The sequence below is a fragment of the Natrix helvetica genome (assembly GCF_964273705.1).
Source record: "Natrix helvetica genome assembly, chromosome: Z".
Taxonomy (NCBI): Eukaryota; Metazoa; Chordata; class Lepidosauria; order Squamata; family Natricidae; genus Natrix; species Natrix helvetica.
Genome location: NC_138554.1, coordinates 76026535 through 76047418, shown reverse-complemented (window position 1 = coordinate 76047418; position 20884 = coordinate 76026535). Strand labels below are relative to the sequence as shown.

The following is a 20884-nucleotide window of genomic DNA, read 5'->3' as shown; positions in this document are numbered from 1 at the left end:
CGGCTGTGGCGGGGCCAGAGGAGGGAGCCAGGAGGCCCAGGGGCTCTAGCCCCTTCCCCTTCCTCCTCCTCGGGTGTCTCCGGCGGCAGCAGCAGCGGCGCAGGCAGCTGACCAGCCCAGGAGGCGCGGTGGCATGGACCTCGCCTGGCATGCCGGCCCCGGAGTCTCCCGGCGCCCGCATGTCCTACAAGCCCCTCAGGCCAGCTCATTCTCCTTCTATCAGTATGGCGGGCTCAGGGCAGTACCGACACCTGATTAATGACTACTGACCCCCCTCTCTAGGCTACACCCAAGGAGCGCAGGGCACCGGCAGCAACCAAGTCCCTCAGAGCAAATACGCAGAATTCCTGACCATCATTGAAGAATTAGGAAAAGAAATCAGACCTACATACGCCGGCAGTAAAAGTGCCATGGAAAGGCTAAAACGAGGTATCATTCACGCCAGAGGCCTGGTCCGAGAATGTTTAGCAGAGATGGAGAGAAATGCAAGATCTTAAAGATCCCTTCGCCCCCTTCCTCTGGAAAAACACAGAGCAAGCCTTCCAACTGGCAATCCTGCACCTCTTCTTTCTAGTTTGGGATAGTTCCCTTTGCAAGAACGGGGTGGCCGAAGATTTCTGTGCCCCGTTGAATTCCTGCTCCCATTCAGATGTTTTTTCCTATCCTCACACAAACTGACTTTGGACTGTTTCTGCACGCCGCCATCCTGGATTGATCCATCCTACAAAAAACAAAACAAAACACCAACCATCCCTTGAAAGAATGCAATTTGTTCAGAGGGCTGGAAGTTTCTTTTTTTGTTGTTCTTTTTCCACCCAAATTCTGCCCCTAGTCAGGAACAAGCTTTGCCTCTTTCCCAATTTTAAGTTGTCATCTGCACCCAACATCCCCTCTCAACTTTCCGCAATCGCTTTCCAGACTCGCGCCCTCTTAAGATCCAGTTCTCCAGTTTGCGCTCGGGGTCATCGGAGGGATTCCTTGCAGCTTTCCAGAGATCCCTGGCTGAAATAAAGCTGGACAGGCTCCCCTATCAGAACCCCCCCCTGCGTTACTGACGTTTTTCTATACAATCCATCAATGGTTTGATGTCCGTGGAGGAGAAATCCATACCGTTACACCAATGAGCTGTGGGCAGCCATCCAAAACCCCAGAATTCTGCACAAATGCACCCAGATAAATACTTAAGATTTGCAGGATAAGCCTTTTTTTCAGAGGGGGGGGGGAAGTTGCCTTAATTACCCCAAATTGCCTTGCCTCCCAACTCAACCGTTTCAGGAATTGTTTTTAAGCTGGAAGAATTATGTTCCCTGCCATCTGCCCTTCAAGCGCCATAATCATCCGGATTATTACTCCTTTGGCACGCAGATCATAAACGTTCTCTTTTAAAAGGTCCCTTCCTTTGCATGAGTTTTCCACAAAACCCGCAAAAACCCCCCCAAAACCCGCACAAGTTCCTGCCGAGCGGAAAACAGCCAATTTTCAGCCCCGTATTAAACCATTCTCCCCGGATTAAAATTGCAACTTTGCCTCTTTGTACGTATTTATTACTTGATGTAATAAAGCTTATTTTCAGTATTTTCTATTTGTATTTTCCACATAACAGTTTCATATTTGTCCATATTCCGTAGATTTTAAACTTTATTTAACTATTTTTCCATTATCATATTCAATCAGTTTGCAACTCAGTTTAATTATCATATATAGGAGTAAACCACATATCTCAGCTTCATATTTCCCATATAACAATTTCTAATTATCTGATTTTTTCCTAGTAAGTCTTTTGTCCCACTTCTCTATTCCTGTCTTCTCCCTTTTCTTTGTTTTGACATGTCCACCCTCTTCAATTTTCCGCAGGCCATTGTCAAACCCAGTGAAAACTTTTGTAGTTCCCTTTGTTGGGGTATAACCCCCCTCTTCAGTTTTCCTTATGCCACTGTCAAAGTCAGTGAAATCTTTTGTCTGCTTTTTATTTCCTTTTCTTGGGACACATCCCCCCTTTTCAATTTTCCCTATACCATTGTCAAACCCAATGAAGTTTTTTGTCTGTTTTTTTATTTTCCATTTCTACCACTTCATTATCTCACCTTCTTCTACCTTCACTTCCTCAATATCTAACTTCAAGATTCTATTTAGACTTGATTTTAATGATTTATGCATATTTTTTATAATTTCACATAGTTCTTCGAATTCCCACCTTTCCATAATGTCCAGTTTTAAAATTACAATTAGTTATACAGTTCTTATTTCAGAGTTCTGGTCCACTTTAAATTTAGCTAATTCAGCTAATGTGGAGAGAAAGAAGAGAGGGAACCACCTTGATCCTTTGTTCTCCCTCCAGCAAAAATAAATGTATTTTCCCAACTCTTGATTTTATTTTTATTTTTCCCCTTGTTACTTTCCACCTCTCATTGGTTAGAGTTGCTTAAAATATATTATTTTGAATGAACTCGAACACAGCAAGTCTCCTTGGTATGTTTTTTTTCACCTCCTGCTTTTTCCAAATTCTGATTTATGACAATTAGTTAATTAAAACTTCCCACTCAAGGTTTCACATTCCATTTGTTGCAGCAGACAAGATTAGGTTCTAAGTGAAAAAATAGTGTTTTTTTCCTTGATTTTCCCCCCCTTGTTACATTCCACCTCTCATTAATTAGAGTTGCTTAAGATACATTAGTTAGAAGAAACTCGAACAAAGTCTCCTTATCTCTTTTAAAGACACAGTCTTTCCAAATCCAAATCCAAATTCCAAGCTTATGTTTGAATGTGTTTGCCAGTTCTCTGCTTTCTCCTTTCTGTCTCCAACTTGTTTAAGGCAAGTAGTTCTTTTTGGACTTGTGGTTTAACCTTCCATTTCCCCTCTTCTTTCTTTCTGCCAAAATCCCGATCTGCCCATCAATATTATTTACACTCTCATGGTTCTTTGCCTTTTCCAAATTCTGATTTATGTCTGTTGGTTAATCAAATCTTTTTATCAGGCTTTTCATCCTGTCTCCTACACGCTCCTGCTCATGCTTTGGCCAGAAGCCAGCAGCTTCTTGTGCAGTCATGTTGCCATGGTGCCTCTCCTGATGCTGATTCAGAGGGCGAATCTTTGACCTATGAGGGACCTGTTGTACTCCCTCTGGATCTGATGAGACGCTGTCCCTTCTTCACACACACACTGCCAGGGAGGTTCTGACCCAAAATGATCTTGGCATTGGTTTGTCAGACAGAGTTCATATGAGGCTCTTCGAAGCCCATACCTCCTCCATCTGTCTTGCTGAGAAACTTCCGGTCGAATCCCTGTAAGACTAAATTTATGATGCCCCTCTGTCTCCTGGTCTGATACACTTATTATTAGCATTTATATCCAAATATGTAAACTCTTTTTAAATTACTTCAAACCACTACAGGGTACTCTATGTATGAATAAGTCTGGAAAAATGACAAAAATGGTTTTCTAATTCCAAATCAAATGAAAAATAATCCCAACATAATGGGGGAAAAGGCAGCAGAAGTACGACAGCAGAACTCACAGTATTTCTGATAAAATCATTGCATGACATGATATGGAACCTTCAGTTTTATGAAAGTATGCTGTGAAATCAGCAGAATTGACCAGTTTATATTAAAGATTGGCTTTAAAACAAATGAGAAAGTACTTTTCTAAATTACTGTGAATTGAGTTCTTTCAAAAATTATTTTCTCATTTGATTTTCCCATGAGATCCTTGTCACTTCTTACTTGGTCACTCAGTGGAATACATGTGTGGCATTTGATGCTTGCAGTTTATCAGCTAGGCTCTGAAAACAATTTAAAAGGTAAGCATCTCACTGAATAGACAAATGCAGATGGCCTTCTTTCTTCATTTCTTAAATTATTTATTTAAATTGTTATCTGAGGTTATTTATGTGCTCCAAAGCAGTGTGTTTTGATGATGTCTGTTGTTGAAGGTTTTATTTGCTAGACCACTTTCTTTATACAAGAACTTTGGAAAACTGTTTTCTTTTTTAGTGTAGACTCTAGAATATGAAACATTTGTTCCCTGAAAAGCATATGCCAGGAAGTGCTGATCTAGACTTTGGGAAGGGCAGCTGCAGGATTTAGAACACCTGATGCAGCTGGAATAGTGATAGTCATGGATGCTTTGTACAAGCTGTCTTGTATTTGTTATTCATAGCAGCAGACAGCCATGATGACTAAATAAGCCATACTTATTCAGGATTTGGGATGTCTTTCAAATAAAGGTGCACAATTTGATGCTTTCTGATTCCCAGAAGCCCTGGGTGTGGTCCATAGAATCCTTCCTCAGACTCCTGAATTCATCAAATATTTCTATGTATAGAAGGAGAGGGTTAATTACTAAAGACACATGGCGAAATACAGTATATTACCTATATTTTATAAATTCTATAAAATATAATGTAAAATCATATAATAATTTCATTTAATTGTAAATGCAACTAGGTTTAGTTTGTTCTGGTCACCATATTTTTGGCCTGATTTTTGGAGTAAAGCTCTTTGTGTGCTACTCAAAGAGCAAGTATAACTTTTAGTATAAAGAAATTTGTGTACCCCTAAAAAGGATGTTAGTAAAGGTTAATACTAAAAAGTGTTAACAAGAGTTAACACTTTAACAAAGGTTAAAAACAAATTTTAATTATCTTCCAACAAGGGTTCTTTTAATTAGATCTGTAGATCTAATTGTAGATCTGTAACCTGCTTTCAGTGCATGGAATTATATCTGGTGCCAGTAAAGGTAATGACTGAACAAATTTGCATAAGCATGTGGAGACTGAAATGTTTTCTGAGATGGAGCAACTATAACCAGCCCAAACACATATGAGCAGTCAGGGAATAATTTCTAATCATAGTCATCATTTGAAGAAAAGTGTAAATTCCTCAGATCTTCAGTTATTGACTGAAGAAGTTTAGATCTCACTTGATGCATTTCTCTAAGAAAGTGTTTGACAACCATTTAAGAACATATCTTTTCCTGCCTTTCCTATCTAACTTAATTTAATTTTCAGTTGTGTAAAAAACTCAGATCCATATGCAGACTTAAAGTGCCTTGTTATCCATTTTCTGTGCTCAAAGTAGAGGTTGGAAGTTAGTATCATAGTAATACCCTATTGCAGTCCCACAGCAAATGTACAAAATTTGGTTCTATAGTATCCTTCATGGCTCACCATCCAGGGCTCATTTAAATTTCTCTGAATAGAGTCTTTTCTGTGGAAGTCTTGGTGTTCTAACTCTACTTGTTTGCTTGGAGACATTCATTACTCAACTAGGTAACAGTATCAGAATAATTAAGTGGGGGGTTGCTAGCTGTTGATCTATAATAGCACTGATTACTTTTGATTTCCAAAATATATTCTAACAAATTCCCTCCAGCAATCAACACTCAGATAAGCAGGGATCAGCACCAGAAAAATAATCATGCAGAAAACAATTCCCTACAATTACGGCATTGTAAGATGCCCCAAGTCACTTAGAATAGTGGGCTAGGCAGCAAATTTAACAATCAATAAATCTACCAAAGAAAAAAAATCATATTCCCATCAACATTGGCAGGACAAACTACTGTATAAACAGGGAGCAAACTTCATATTCACTGACACTGATGATGTTACCTAGTCTGGTAATGAAATGTCTGCAAACAAAAATAGAATAGTCCTTAAACTTATAGATTGTTTCACAGTGCTTTAAAGCCCTCTCTAAGCAGTTTACAAAGTCAGCATATTTCCCACCAACAATCCAGCTCAGGAGCATCAAAGATTTAATACTTCACCTCTGAGTTATATATATTCTGTTCTGTCAGAGCCTTTTCTACTGGAATGTTCTTTATAATATTCAGTCAAATTCATTTTTTTCTCATAATTTGAATCAATTGATCTATCTTGAATTAAAGTATTATCTTTTTCATCTTATTTGTTAAGTTTTAGAAATTGTCATAAGAATTCCTCTTATGTTTAATTTGTAATGTAAATGGCAGTTGTTACATTAGAAAGCTTTCAAAGCTTTATAAGCATATGTCCAAATATCTACGGGAATTTCCCAATTACAGTTGCATTTTCAGAAAGTTCAACTTTTATTTTCGTACAGATTATTGGGAATGGTTCATAAAGGAAGCTCTCCAAATCTGAAATATCCCAACTTTAGTAATAATATATTTGTTCTGAGACTTTGTATTCTCAGAATACAGATCCTGAGGATCAATTTTAACAGCCATCATTCTTTGCAGCTTATGTACCTCATATTCCCATATGTCTTGGGACAAAAGAAATCCATTATTCTGATGTATTATGTACTATGACCATAGAGTAATCATATCTCCCTTGAATAAAAATTACAGAAAATATTCACCATTGTCATGTTTTGGGATGTTTATCAACTTCTGAATCTTTCTATTTCTTGGTAGTCTCCTCTCCAGGTTACTAAGCAAGTCTAATTCAGCTTATCTTTTTTGAGGTCAGTGGTCAACTAGATTCTACTTCTCAGATTCCATAATTCGCATCTGAGAGAGTTCTTTCATTTGTTTTTTAGCCTGACAATTTGAGATATTTAATATCATTTTTGGTAAATTGATATATGGTAACATTAAAATCAGTTGGAACTATCTTGGAATAAAAGAATCCTAAATTACTGCAGATTATTCATTTTCATCTTTAATTGACTCTATCTACATAATGAGTTATTCCATAACAACTTTTTAAAAAGAATATCCTCTGTATAGTTAATTTCAAATGACTACCATGCTATAATTTAGCTCTTTGAACAAAGAGCTTTAGATGGAAACATAATTTGTTTCCTTGTGTATTTCCCATGTCTGTTTAGTGCAGTTGCCCTTGCCTGCCTCCGTAGGATCATTTTACAATAACATTTATTTTGTTACAAATCCATATTTGTGTCATTCACTTGTACTCTCTTAAATTTGTTTCTGTGTTTAAGAGTTGATATAGAACTACAGGTGAAATATAACCAGTGTTTCTAAGAACACATTCCTAAGGAACATTTTTCTGCACTCCAGCAATGCCATATCAGTGAGTCATATTGACACTATGATTTACTGGTAATTATCTAGTAACTAGTAAAGTTATTTCAGCACCACTGAATACAAGCACACTTCATGATGTTTTGTGAGTATGCAGAAATAACACATTACATGCATCTTCTTTTTGCAATTCAGTATCCCAGTTTTTCAGCATAATTGAAAAATATTATTTAGCTCTTGTATTGCAGAAATCCTGTATTCCTCTTAAAACCATCAGTATCTTTCTTTTCCTCCTCTCCTCCTCCTCCATTATGACCAAGGATCAGGAATATTAAACACTAGTAAAGATAATAAAATATAATAAAGCATTGGAAGATATTAAGGTGGTCAACAAAGAAGTGAGTTGTAACTATGAGAGACCTTGCTTTAGTTGGTGCCTCATTTTTATTGCTGCTGCACAGTATTTTATTACCATCGGGGTTATAAAGAATTTGAGGTTTGAAACAAAGTGAACTCATATAATTTATATTTTTTTTTCAAAGTTCTAATGAATCAGGGCTAAGACACAGTATAATCACTGTAGATATCCCTATAGATGATATAATAAAATACCACATATTGGGCTGTTTCAAATCAATATCTAATAAGAATGTTCTTTGTTCTTCATTAATAAAAAGTGACTGGTAAAACTTGTTCTTTCATCTTCATGTTCAGTTCCTATTTCTGCTGTTTGAACCTGAATCCCTTTTTTGGTACTATCTATTCAAGCTTTCAGTTTAAACTAGGAACGTAAAATTTTTGGAATTAATTTTCTTGATTTGTTCCATTTGTTTTTACTCTGTATTTCAAGGAGTGTTTACTATTTAGCAGCATCATTATGAAAGTAAAATCGAATTTAGAGATGGAACTTCATTAATTTATTAGAAGATGTTATGACCAAGTTGGCAAATGATTCATTTTAGTGTAGTGATAGTTTCTTTATCAAATAATCTCCTCCCTTCTCCTTCCCCCTCTTCCTCTTGCCCACCCTCCTCCTCCTTGAGACACAGAGGACACTATGTAGCTTTTGCCTCACCAAACCAGTGCACGTTTTACTACCACAATGAAAGGTAACATGTGACATTCAGGAAATAAGCAGATTAGCAGTAAAACTTTACCTCATCATTGATGGCAGAATAGCATCTTTTTTATAAATATTTTTTTTATTTTTGAATAAACACAAACAGACAAAACACACACAAAAAAACCACAAAACCATCTTCCAGTATAAATTGTAGAAAGTGTGTCGATTGGTTACAAAAACTTCCGTGCATCCCTTCCACAGTCATCACCCACAATTCATATCAAATCATATATTTTAAATCAAATATATTTATATATATTACTATTATCATACCTCAACCTTTATTTGACTATAATTATTTGTACATCCTTTTATATAAATATTCCAGATTTAAAGCAAAACCACATAATGACATTCCATTAGCTCTTCCCAATATCATCCAGTAACAGTATATCTTTATAACATGTTCTAAATAAAAATTGGTTATATTTAATAACAGAGTTTCTAAACCTCCTTTCATACTCACCAGTTGCAATTTATATCAAATTTCCTCTTATCAAACCAATACATATATCTGCATTATTATCATTATCAATCAATTATTTAACTGTATCCATTATCACTTCATTTTTATACATAATGCTCTAAATGTAACTAAATTTGACTTAATTTTTTATTATAAGTTTTCATTACATCAAACTCTATGTCTTTCCAGTATTAGTGCAGTCTTATGTCTCTTGCCATTTGTGGCATTAGTATTCTGGTTATTTCCTTAGTAAGTTTTGTATGGACTTCTCTTCGCAACTTATTGCTTATTGCATATCTTGTATAAGCTCAAAACCATCCATCTGCTTCTTCAATCAGCTTATCTTTGGTTATCATTAGTGCTTCTGACAAAATTTCTCTCCTTAGTTCCATCAATTCTTCTCTTTCTTCTTCTTCTATACTTTGGAATCTGGGATAGAGCTCCAGTCGATTTATCTCCCCTTTCCATATTCCACTCTTTCCATTTCCAACCATGCTCAGTTCATTGTCAGTATCAACAATTTTCTTGTCTGTTTGTTTATTTTTTCCTTCAGTTTTTAGAACTTGACCTCCACTTTCTTTATTTGATGATCATCCTCAAGTTTTCCATCAAATTTTCCTGTTCTATGATCTATGTTCTCCAATCTCTTCTCAATTTTCTCTGTTACTTCTAATAATTTTGGAATTTCAAACATAATCTTTTGCAATGTTAAGGTTTATTTTTCATGTTGTGCAATTCTTCCAACTTGTAAACACTGCCATTCTGGCATTCACAGCTTTTTATTAAATTTAAAGCAAGTTCATTTATAATCTTCCAAGATAAGGTTTTGTTTTCACTCCACTCCAGCTGCCAATAAAGCTCCCAAAGAGCACATGTATAAACAACCTATGCTCTTCTCACTATCACAAACTGAGGAACCTTGAAATGCAAAGTCAAATGATCAAAGAGAAAAAAGAAAAGACAATATTTCCTAGCCTTCCAAGCCTCCAGCCTCCAAGTGGCAGTGTTACTTCCTTTCCCTCTGTTATTACAGCCTGCTTTGTATTCCTTTTATATCTTTTTTATATTCCAGGCTTAAAGAAAACAAAATTCTTTTTTTAAAAAAAAATTTTTATTGGTTTTTACAAATGTTTTAAGGAAAAGGGTAAATAGGTATAGAAAATTTTGACAGCTACATCATGCGGAAGGTAGAAATCCCCTCAAATCTCACAACTTTTACAAAAAAGAAAAAGAAAACATCAAAATTTGAATAAACATTGGCAGCTTTTGGTTTTACATTAAATCATCAATATATTCAATCATCTTTTGTGTCACTTCCAACAATTACACTATAACAACAATTGCAATAAGGTTTCAACCTCATTATTGTGACCGGAGTCTTTTCACTGTTGCACCCTCCTCCCTGTCTGCTGGCAGAGCCACGGCCCCTCCCTCCTTTGTGTCTTGTGTACTATCCCCTGTTTCATCTAGGAGGGCACTGTGTTTTTAAATGAAGGCCTCCGCCTCCACAACTGTGTTAATTCTAATTCTACTGCCCTCCCAGAAAATCAGCATTCCTTCTGGCAATAACCATCTGAATCAAATTCCTTTATTATATAATTTCTTTGCTAAAGAGGAATATTTCTTCCTCTTATCTCTTACTTTCTTCGGAATTTGTTTAAGAATGGTTATTTCTTTGTCTTTATATTTTAGTGGTCTCACCCTTTGAGCTCCTAAGACCTCATCTCTTGTGGTCTTTCTAAGAAATTTAACATGTATTTCCCTTGGAACATTGTGTGTTCTAGCGTATGCTGAGTTGATCCTATAAATCAAATCAATGTCCCAGCATAGCTGTTGTTTATCTCTTTTAATGTATTCTGCTAAAATTGTGGTCATGATCTCCTTAAGATCTTCATTCTCTGTTTCTGGCAAGTTTTGAAATCTAAGGAAAAAAGACATTCTTTCAAATTCCACTTTTATCATGTGATTTTCAAATTCTATGTTCCCCTTCTGAATTGTCTTAACCTCTTCCCTCAGCCCAGTCGCGCCCTCCTCCAGCACACCTATTCTCTGTTTATTTTGTGTTGCTTGTTGTTGCGTTTCTCTGAGCTGGTCATTTAAATCTGCCAATTGTTTTTTCAGTTCATCCTGTCCCTTTATAATAGTTTGAAACATTTGGGCAACAGATAAATCCTTTGAAGTTTCTTCAGATGCTTTAGGTTGTAAAAATGAAGCCAATTGTGTCTGTTGAGCAATCAGGCTAGACGTAGAGGATGTCGGGGCCGAGGGTGCCTTACCAGGCAGTAATTTTTTAGGGCCTATATTAAGTTCAGAGATAGCTATAAGTCTGTACAAAGAAATGGCGTCTGTGGAAAAACACAACCGGGAGAGATTGTGAGGCAAGCACGCCCAGAAGAGAACGTTAGTCTTTCTATACAGCTCCAAGCCAAGTGAATCAATAGTTCCAACTCCAAGGGAGATACGTGAAACAGGAGGCTCCTGGCGATCTCTAGGGTGCAGAATAGTAGAAGGCCAGAAATCTTTCAAAAGGGAAGCTTCATTCAAAAAGGCAAAGAAGAAGGAGGAAGTTGGCCATCTTGGCTGAGCCTTCACAGGAGGTCAGGAAGCAACAAGTCAAAAGTTCCCATAAAATAGTTTATAAGAGTCACCTCAGCAGTCATCTCTTGCAATTGTAGCAAAAAGTCATTCTCCCATTGCTTAGAGGAAGTGAAAGAAAGATTTTAACTCTCTCTCTCTCCTCCAAGAGAGAGAGGTATTCCAAACGCCGCTTTTCCGAGAAGGGGTGAACCCCCCCTCCAGTCTTAACACTTCTAAAGATTGAAACCAAAATTTAAAAGACTGCTGTTCATCAATTGAGTAGATTAAGAAGAGATTGAGGGAAACTTCCCACCTCACCGCACTTCAGCTGTAGCGTCCGATTAGTTGTTTCCTTCCAGGCTCCGCCCAGCGAAGACGCGCAGCGGTATGACAGCGCCGACGTGCACCCCCCACGCTCCCCGGCTCCTGAGGCGAAGTTGGAGACCCCTCTGCAGCCGCCGCCAATCCAGGGGGTCCCAACAAGCCGCCCTATGGCAGGGAGCCCCTCCAAGGCCTCCTGTGCTCCTAAAGGAGCCCACCGAGAAGACGAGCAGCGGATGCGCACGTCCGTCACCTTCGGAGACCGGAGGTCGTCTCCAAGAAAACAAAATTCTTAAATGGAGCAAAAAAAAAAAAAACACCTATCCAATCCAGCATTATAAAAACAAGGAAAAAGATTTTAATCCATAGATATAAAAAAATGAATATAAAAAAAAGAAGAAAAAAACCTAATCCGTTCAATTTAAAGAATAGGAAACATTTGCAAAAGTTCCATCCGTAAAAGAAAATTTTTAAAAAAGGATAACACACTGTAGCTTAATTTCACCACTTGTTCTCTTCTGTTTTCAAATTTAATTTAGCTTTAATTTTTTTGGGGGTAGTCTTTTTTATAATAATAAGATTTCCTCACCAGATGGACACACTTTCTCTTTCCGTTTTCCTTCCATTCCGGAGCTGTCCCAACTTCAGCAGCTTCAATGGTTGCGCTTCTGTCTCCGGCAAAGAGGGATTCTCCTGGATCAATCAGGGACTTTGCGGTGTCCCTGAGATCAGCAGGATCTTTCCTATCACTGTCTCTTCGGGATGGTTTAGGTCCAAAAGGACCGTCCAGCAGCAAAAGTATCAACTGCGATCTTGGAGCTCCAAGATCGCACATCATGTCATTGCAACGTCAACTCCTCCTTTCCCAAAATACCATCTTCTACTGCATGGAAGTATGTTACAATTCATTTGTACAATGCATGTGTCAGCGTTCTAAATACCATGCATAAAATTAATCAGAGATCAAGGCAGAATCATCCTTAAAGTTCCAGTTTAATCATATAGGCATGTTAGCACGTCTATGGAATTCCAACTCTGATTTTCTTCCTGTTGAAAGTTCATGATCTTATCCCCACACCCATAATCCATCACATGTTCCAATCATCCTCTTCCACACTGGCATCTATACTTCTCTGCTTCTGGTCAGGTGTCATGGTGCAGAGACAAAAGATGACCTTGAGCTTCTAGAAAAGAATGACAACAATACATTCCACAAATCTACTCCTTTCTATTCCCCCACTCCCAACTACTACACTAATGAAACAGCATAGGAAAATAATAGGAAGTGTGGCAGGCCAAAGATCCTAAAAGGAACATAACTACAGGCCTGACAGGCGGCCTCTCTACAGAAGAAAAACGTTTCCTGAAAAGAGAACAACATAAAAGTTAACATAACACAATTAACCACCTCTTCTCCCCCCAGGGGACCCTTTGACTTATCGGTAAACATCTCATGGAATTGCTTTACTAACTTCTCCACTTTTAGGTTCCCACTGTTCACCCAAGTAGCTTCAGACAAAGGGTAACCCTTCCAGTGCACTAAGTATTGTAAGCGACCCCTATTCAGCCTGGAGTCTACGGTTTTTTCCACCTCAGATTGTGTTTCCCTTTCTATCACTACAGGAGGAGAGTGAGCTTGGGTGGATGCTTTTATGCTAGACCCAATTACTGGTTTCAACAAGCTACAATGAAATTCTGGGTCAATTTTCCCTAGACTTCTGGGTAGACTAAGTCGAACTGTAACTGGGTTAACTATCTTCACTATTGGGAATGGACCTAGAAATTTTGGACCAAATTCCTTGCTAGGCATCCTTAATCTTAGGTATTTGGTAGATACAAAAACGTTGTCCCCCACACAGAAGGGGTTTTGGAGCGAGCGATGTTTATCAGCTTGCTTCTTGTAGGCTTCTGCCGCAACTGCTAGAACCTTCTTCATATTCTCCCATCCTTTCTTTAGCATTTCCATCCATTCATTCAAAGGCATAGAAGAGGGAGGTTCTCTCGGCAGCTCAGGCATGGCAACAATTTCCATGCCACTGGTAATCTGGAAACCCGCTAATCCTGTGCTGCTATGGACCGCATCATTGTATGCCACTTCGGCGAAGGGTAACAAGTCTGACCAGTTGTCTTGCTGATAGTCCACAAAACACCGGAGGTATTGTTCCACCACCGCATTGGCTCTCTCTGCTGTGCAGTTCATGCTGGGATGAACCTCTGAGCTCAGTTCTTTTTTTTTAATTGTTCAAATTTTATTAGTTTTAAAATCTTTACAGGGAAAAGGGGTTATAGGGTTATAAAACATTTTGACAGCTACATCGTGCAGGGGGGAGAAGCCCCCCCAGGTCTTGCAACTTTTACAAACGAAGATAGAAAAATATCAACATTTACGTAAGTATTAGCAGTTTTAAGTTTAACACAAAATCATCAGTATGCTTCAATCATTTGTTTTGTATCACTTCCATGAAAGTACATTGTAGCAACAATTGCAATAGTGTTCCAAATCACTTTTGTGATCTGAGTCTTCTAGTTCTTGCATCCTCCCTCCCGTCCACCGGCTGAGCCTCAGCCCCTCCCTCCTTTGTTTCGTGTGTAACATCCCCCATTCCACCTAAGAGAGTACTGTGTTTTTTAGTGAAAGCCTATGCTTCCATTACTGTGTTGATTCTAATTCTGCTGCCCTCCCAAAAAATCAACATGCCTTCTGGAAACAGCCACCTGAACCAAACCCCATTATTATATATATTTTTTGCTAAGAAGGAATATTTCCTTCTGTTATCTCTTACTTTCTTTAGGATCTGTTTAAGAATGGTTATTTCTTTATCTTTGTATTTTAATGGTCCTCCCCTTTGAGCTCCTAGAACCTCATCTCTTGTAGTTTTTCTAAGAAATTTGACATGAACTTCCCTTGGAACATTGTGTGTTCTTGCATAGGCTGAATTAACCCTATAGGTCAGATCAATGTCCCACCAAAGCTGTTGTTTATCTCTATTAATGTATTCTGCTAGTATTGTGGTCATAATCTCCTTAAGATCTTTGTTCTCAACTTCTGGCAAGTTTTGGAACCTAAGAAAAAAAGACATCCTATCAAATTCCATTTTTAACATCTGATTTCCAAATTCTGCATTCCCCCTTTGGATTGTCTTCATCTCGTCTCTCATCCCAACCGCCCCCTCCTCCAGCACACCTATCCTCTGTTCACTCCATGTGGTTTGCTGATTCGTCTCTCTGAGCTGTTCATTTAAGTCCTGCAGTTGTTTTTTAATTTCATCCTGTCCCTTTAAGATGATTTGAAGCATCTGTTGAGTAGACAAGTCCTTTGCACTCTCTTCAGAGGCTTTAGGTTGTAGAAAAGATCCCAGTTGTGACTGGTGAGCAATGGGGCTGGACATGGAAGAAGTTGGGGCCGATGAGGCCTTACCAGGCGGTAATTTCTTTGGACCAATCATGAGCCTCAGAGATAGTTGTTGTTCTGTACAAAGAGATGGCACAGCCAGTGGGAATCACCAAACAAACAAGTCCAAAGGAGAATAAGACCTCTCGTAGAAAACTAGAGCAAATAGGTGGGTCAAAATATTCCAAATCCAGGGGAATAACGTACTTGAAGAGGCTCCTGGAAGTCTCTGGGGTGGAAATTAGTTGAAAGCCATAAAGTTTTCCAAGGGAGGAGTCTCATTCATAAAGACAAAGAAGAAGGAGGAAGTTGCCATATTGGCTCAGCCAGTACAGGTGGTCAGGAAACAACAAAGTCAAAGTTCCCATAGATAGTTTAAAGAAGAATCAGTTCAGCCATCCTTTCTCTCGCAATTGTAGCCAAGAAAAAAATTCCCCCCCATTATTTAAGGGAAGTGAAAGTAGTTTTCAAACTTTCTCTCTCCCCCATAAAAGGGAGAGATTTTTCAAACACCACTTTTCCAAGGTGGGTGGAATTCCCCCCCCCCAATCTAAGCTCCTCCAGAAGTTGAAACAAACAAAACAGGAAAACTGCAAAACAGTCAAAAGTGTAAGAATAGTAAAAGACCTGGGGAGACCCCTCGGCTCACCGCTCTTCAGCTGTTTCATTCCAATTAATTATTTCCTTCCAGGCTGCGTTTGGAGCAGTGCGCGGTGGCATTCCACGCGCTCCCTACGCTCCCCGGCTCCTGGGGCAAGGCTGGAGACCCCCCGCGGCTGCCGTCATTCCAGGGGGTCCCAGCAAGCCGCCCCTATGACAGGGCGCCCCTCTAGGGCACCCTGTGCTCCCCCTAGACTTCAGGGGAGCCCACCGGAGCAGCAAAAAGGCGGACGCACGCATCCATCTTCTTCAGCTGCCGGAAGTTGTCTCCTCTGAGCTCAGTTCTTGTGTGGACCCAATGGATCTCAGGACCTCTCTCCAGAACTTAGCTGTGAACTGGACTCCACGGTCTGAAATGATCCTCTTGGGTACTCCGTGCAGGCGATAAATGTGTTTCACAAACATTTTCGCTAATTTCTTTGCGGATGGCAATCTTGAGCAAGCAATGAAGTGTGCCTGCTTAGAAACCAAATCAATAACAGTCCAGATTACTTTATTCCCACTGTTGTCTGGGAGTTCCACGATGAAGTCCATTGCGACCTCTTCCCATTTTTGGTTAGGGCTCTCTGCTGCAGGTGCTGTAGGTTTTGGGCTCTTGGATTCAATCATCCCTGGCTGGCTCTTTTCCTCCTCCGAGGGCCTCTCCCTTGGTAGGACTCTTTGTCACCTTAAGTTGGGGATCCTCCTCTGGAGATTGTTTGCCCTTTTCCTCCTACGAGGCCTTCCCCTTGGTAGGACACTTCATCACCTTAAGTTGGGGATCCTCTTCCAGAGGTTGTTGGCCCAGATGACTCTTCTGTGGTGGCATCTGGGGCCCTCTCTTTACCGCAGTGGCGATTGGTACATACATTTGTTCTTCAGCAATTCCCTCCTCTGAGGCCTCCCCTTTGGTAGGACTTTTTGTCACCTTAAGTTGGGGATCCTCTTCCAGAGGTCATTTGGGCTTTTCCCTCTCTGAGGACTCTGCCTTGGTAGGACTCTTTGTCACCTTAAGTTGGGGATCCTCCTCTGGAGATTGTTTGCCCTTTTCCTCCTCCGAGGCCTTCTCCTTGGTAGGACACTTCGTCACCTTAAGTTGGGGATCCTCTTCCAGAGGTTGGTGGCCCAGATGACTCTTTTCTGGTGGCATCTGGGGCCTTCTTCTTTCCGCTGTGGCGGTTGGTGTGCACGTTTGTGGCATTGGGGCTGGAGCCAAGCACTCTGATGCTCTGGCCAAGTTGACAGCAATGGTGGCATTTTATTGGCCCCCATGAGGAAAAGAACCTAGTTACATCTCTAAACTTAGGAACTGCTTCATCACATTGGCTTGTTCTCCATCTTGCAGCTTCCCCCTTGGTAAACCCTTCTTCCATTGTGGAGATTGCTTCTCTGTAGGATGGTGGGGTAAGAACCTGTTGGGGCATTGCAGATGCACCTTGTCCCGCTTCCCATCCTGCAGGCCTCCCTTTGGTAATCCCTTCTTCCATGGTGGAGATTGCTTCTCTGTAGGAAGATGGGGTAAGAACCTGTTGGGGCATTGCAGGTGCACATTGTCCTGCCATCCATCCTGCAGGCCTCCCTTTGGTAAACTCTTCTTCCATTTTGGAGATTGCTTCTCTGTAGGAAGGTGGGGTAAGAACCTTTTGGGGCATTGCAGGGGAGACTGGAACCAGTGGGGAGGTCAATCCCTTGGTTGGCCACTGCCCAGTTTTCTGCCATGGTGCCATCTGCTGAGGGAGGGCAGGTGCCCACTGGCATCCCTCCCATCCATGACCTGGGGTGAAGACCCATCCTGGGGTTGCCTGATTCACAGGTTGCAGCTCAACCAAAGATGGCTGGCTAGGGGGGTTTATGTGCCAAAGACCCTTCTGCTGGCTTGGAGGAGTTATGGGCCAAGTAGGTGCCCTCTGCTGGCTTGGAGGATTTTCCCATCTTGATGGCAAAGAAGGTGCCCAGTGGCATCTTATCCATCCATACTCTGGGGGGAAAACCCAATCTGGTGGTGCTTCATTCACAAGCTGCACAATTTCCGGTGGCTGGCAAGTGAAAGATGCTGGCCAAATCCTTTCTTCTTGTCTGGGTTGAAATTCCCATTTCGATAGGGAATCTGTCTTCAGCTCAGTAGCAGGGTAATAAGTCATTTCATTTATCGCTTTCTGGAAGGAGTCAAAATCTCCACTCCAGGTTTTTTTCCAAGGCTTGCTTCAAAGCTGGGGGTAAGGAGGGGGAGCATACACTCACATTTAGTTGTCCGAAATGGTCCGGGAAGCCCATCAGAGATTATTGTGTGAGGTTGGCTGGGATCTTATTCATTTCATCTTCTATGTCAGGGGAAGATTTCACCCTGAACTAATGAGGCTTAGACCGGCGGCTTTTCCAAACAGGCATATTCTTCAAGAAGCGAAAATTAAAATAAAACCCGAAAATGTGTTCTAATGAAAAACAAACTTTAATACAAAAATAACAAAATAGAAATAAAACAAATCTATCTAATTGTTACATTTTGGCAAGAACAAATGTTGTCCATGTTCTTTGAAGACGAACAGAAGATCAAAAGGGGGAAGAAGTCTCTGGAATGTGTGATGTATATAAACATGTTAAGCATGCGCAATAAATCATTGCTATTAAAGGCCTATGATCTGCGCAATAACTCTTTCAGTTCAGCTAGCAAACCAACTAACGCAGTGACATCCCTTCTTTTGCTAGTTGGTCTGATGTCATCAAATCATCAATTAAGGCACATCTTCTTTCGCAGATGCTCATGTTGAACTGCTGCAAGTGGTTTGTTGAGCATGTCAGCAATCTGATCATGTGTAGAAACATATTGCAATTTATCAAAACCTTGCTTAACTAATTGCTTTATGTTTTGATAACGGATGTCAATGTGTCTGGACCTAGAACCTGTGAAATGTGACTCAGAAATATAAACCACCGATTCATTATCTTCCATCACGGTGATTGGTCGAATCGGACGTGCCCAGATATCTGTGATCAAAGCATCAAACCACGTTAGAGAATTACAAGCATCTGAAACACAAGCATATTCAGCTTCAGTAGATGAACATGAAACAAAACTCTGTTTTCTCACTTGCCAGAAAACAGGACATCCATTCAGTAACATCATGTAACCAGAAGTGCTTTTGCGTGATTTCTTATCACTTGCCCAATCAGAATCTGCATAACAACATAACTCTGGATGATCAGTGTGTGTTGGTTCTAGCAATAACTTCATGTGTTTAGTGTGTTTCAGGTATTTCAACAACTTCTTAATGCATGTCCAATGAAATTGTGTTGCCTTACCTACATGTTGTGATAAAAGATTAACACTAAATGCAATGTCGGGTCTGGTCCAACTACTAATGTATAATAGTGAGCCAATGACTGAACGATAAAGTGTTTGGTCCTCGAACTCAGGAGTTGGTTCATGTGTTAAGTTGTGAAAATCTGTTTGCATGGGTGTCTTTGTTGTGTTAGCATCTTTCATGTTGCAATGATGCAAAATGCGGTCAATTTTCTCTTCTTGTGAAAGACTAAACCCCTTCTGTGTCTTTTCAATCTGAACACCTAAATAAGTGCTTATGTGTCCTAAAGATTTCAGTGTGAAGTATCTCTGCAAACTTTTGGCAAAAATCTCACTCATTTTCTTATTTGGACCAATGTAAACAATATCATCAACATAAACAAGAATTATCTCATATGCATTGTTAGATCTTTTTGTGAACACACATTCATCAGTTTCGGACTTAATAAAGCCCATTGAATTTAGTTTGTCAGTAAGACATAAATATCACATTAAACCTGACTGTTTCAGACCATAAAGACTTTTGTTCAGGAACCAGGTATCCCCTTCTTGCTTTCAGAATCCTGGAGGGCTTCTCACATAGATCTCTTCATCTAGGTCTGCATGTAGATAAGCTGTGTCCACATCAAAGTGGAAAACTTCTAAACCAAGAATAGTTGCAGTGGTTAAAGCAATTTTTACGCTTTCCATTCTGACTGTTGGTGAGTAAGTGTTTGTGTAGTCCTCAGGATAACGTTGAGCGAAACCCTGAGCTACAAGTCTGGCTTTGAATAAAGATTCACCATTCGGTTTCTTCTTGATTCTGTAGACCCATCGAGTACCAATGACTTTCTTGTTTGCTGGAGGTTTTGCAGGTGTGAATACATTAAGTTTCTTCAAACTGTCCATTTCATCCTGCATTGCATCATACCATTTGTCTTGTTCTGAATCAGGAAGCTGTTTGATTTGTGTGAATGTCTCAGGAGGAAGAGTAACGTTGCAAATCAAAGGTACTGGTGTTTTTGTCAGTTGCCATGAATAACGTTGTGGAGGGATTCCTTTTGTGACCCTCTTGGAACGTCTCAGAACAACAGTCCAGTCTTCTTCTTCTTCTTCGTCCTCATCCTCACGTTCGTCGCTAGCATCAGCATCCGTGGCTTGCGAAGACGGAACATCAGGTTGTGAAGAACTGGTAGAAGGAATATCTGCCTGTAAATTGTCATCAGGCTGCGTGGCATCTGCAATATCATCTCTAGGAAAATAAACTCCAGGATCATTGGAATGAATCCTGGACCAGTCAATGTCTTCCTCAAAATTAGCAGATTGTGAAATGACAATCACATGTTTAGGATCAATAAATTTGCACCATTATGAGTTATCATCAATACCCATAAATCTCAGTCTCTTTGCTACTGGACCTCCCTTTCTTCTTTGAGTTAAGGGAGTGTTCACCATAGCGTATGAACCAAAAATGTGGAGGTTCTTGAGATCAGGCTTGTAGCCATACAGCATGTAGAAAGGAGTTTAATTGATTACACTGCTCCAAGTATGGTTGACAATGTAATTTGCATATTTGATTGCTTCACCCCAGTATATGCTACCGAGATTGGCATCGTCTAGGAGACGACGCATCATGGTTTGTAGAACTCCTTGACTTCTTTCTACGACTCCGCTATGAGCCAGTGTATATGGAGCGGATGTCTGATGAAGAATTCCATTCTTACGCATCCAGTCCTGGAAACGCTGAGACATGAATTCTGCACCACGGTCACTCTGGATTCTGGCGATGCGAACTTGGTATTGTGTAGAAACAAAAGTTGCAAAGTCTTTAAAGATCTGAAAGGTCTCAGATTTCTCTCTCATAGGATATACAAATCCATATCTAGAATGATTATCTACAATTGTTAGAAAATACTTTCTACCACCAAATGATGGTGGGAAAGGATCCACTATGTCACTGTGTACCAAATCAAAAATGCGTGTTGACAGGCTTGTAGCGTGTTTGGGAATTGCAGCTGCTTTGGATTTAGCTTTCCTGCAAACTGCACAATCCAAAAACACCTTACACCCCTTTAGATCCAAACCTTTTGCGAACTCCGGCATCTTTCTAAGAA

The 20884-nt window shown here is 39.9% G+C and overlaps 1 protein-coding gene and 1 pseudogene across 2 annotated transcripts in view; both read left to right on the top strand.

Moving 5' to 3' along the window:
* BMPER (BMP binding endothelial regulator) overlaps positions 1–20884 on the top strand; it is a 473492-nt gene that overhangs the window by 102104 nt on the left and 350504 nt on the right. The window lies entirely within an intron of this gene.
* On the top strand, positions 225–1575 carry LOC309401909 (cyclin-dependent kinase 2-associated protein 1-like; annotated as a pseudogene). The gene has a single exon. The product of its transcript is annotated as a cyclin-dependent kinase 2-associated protein 1-like (transcript).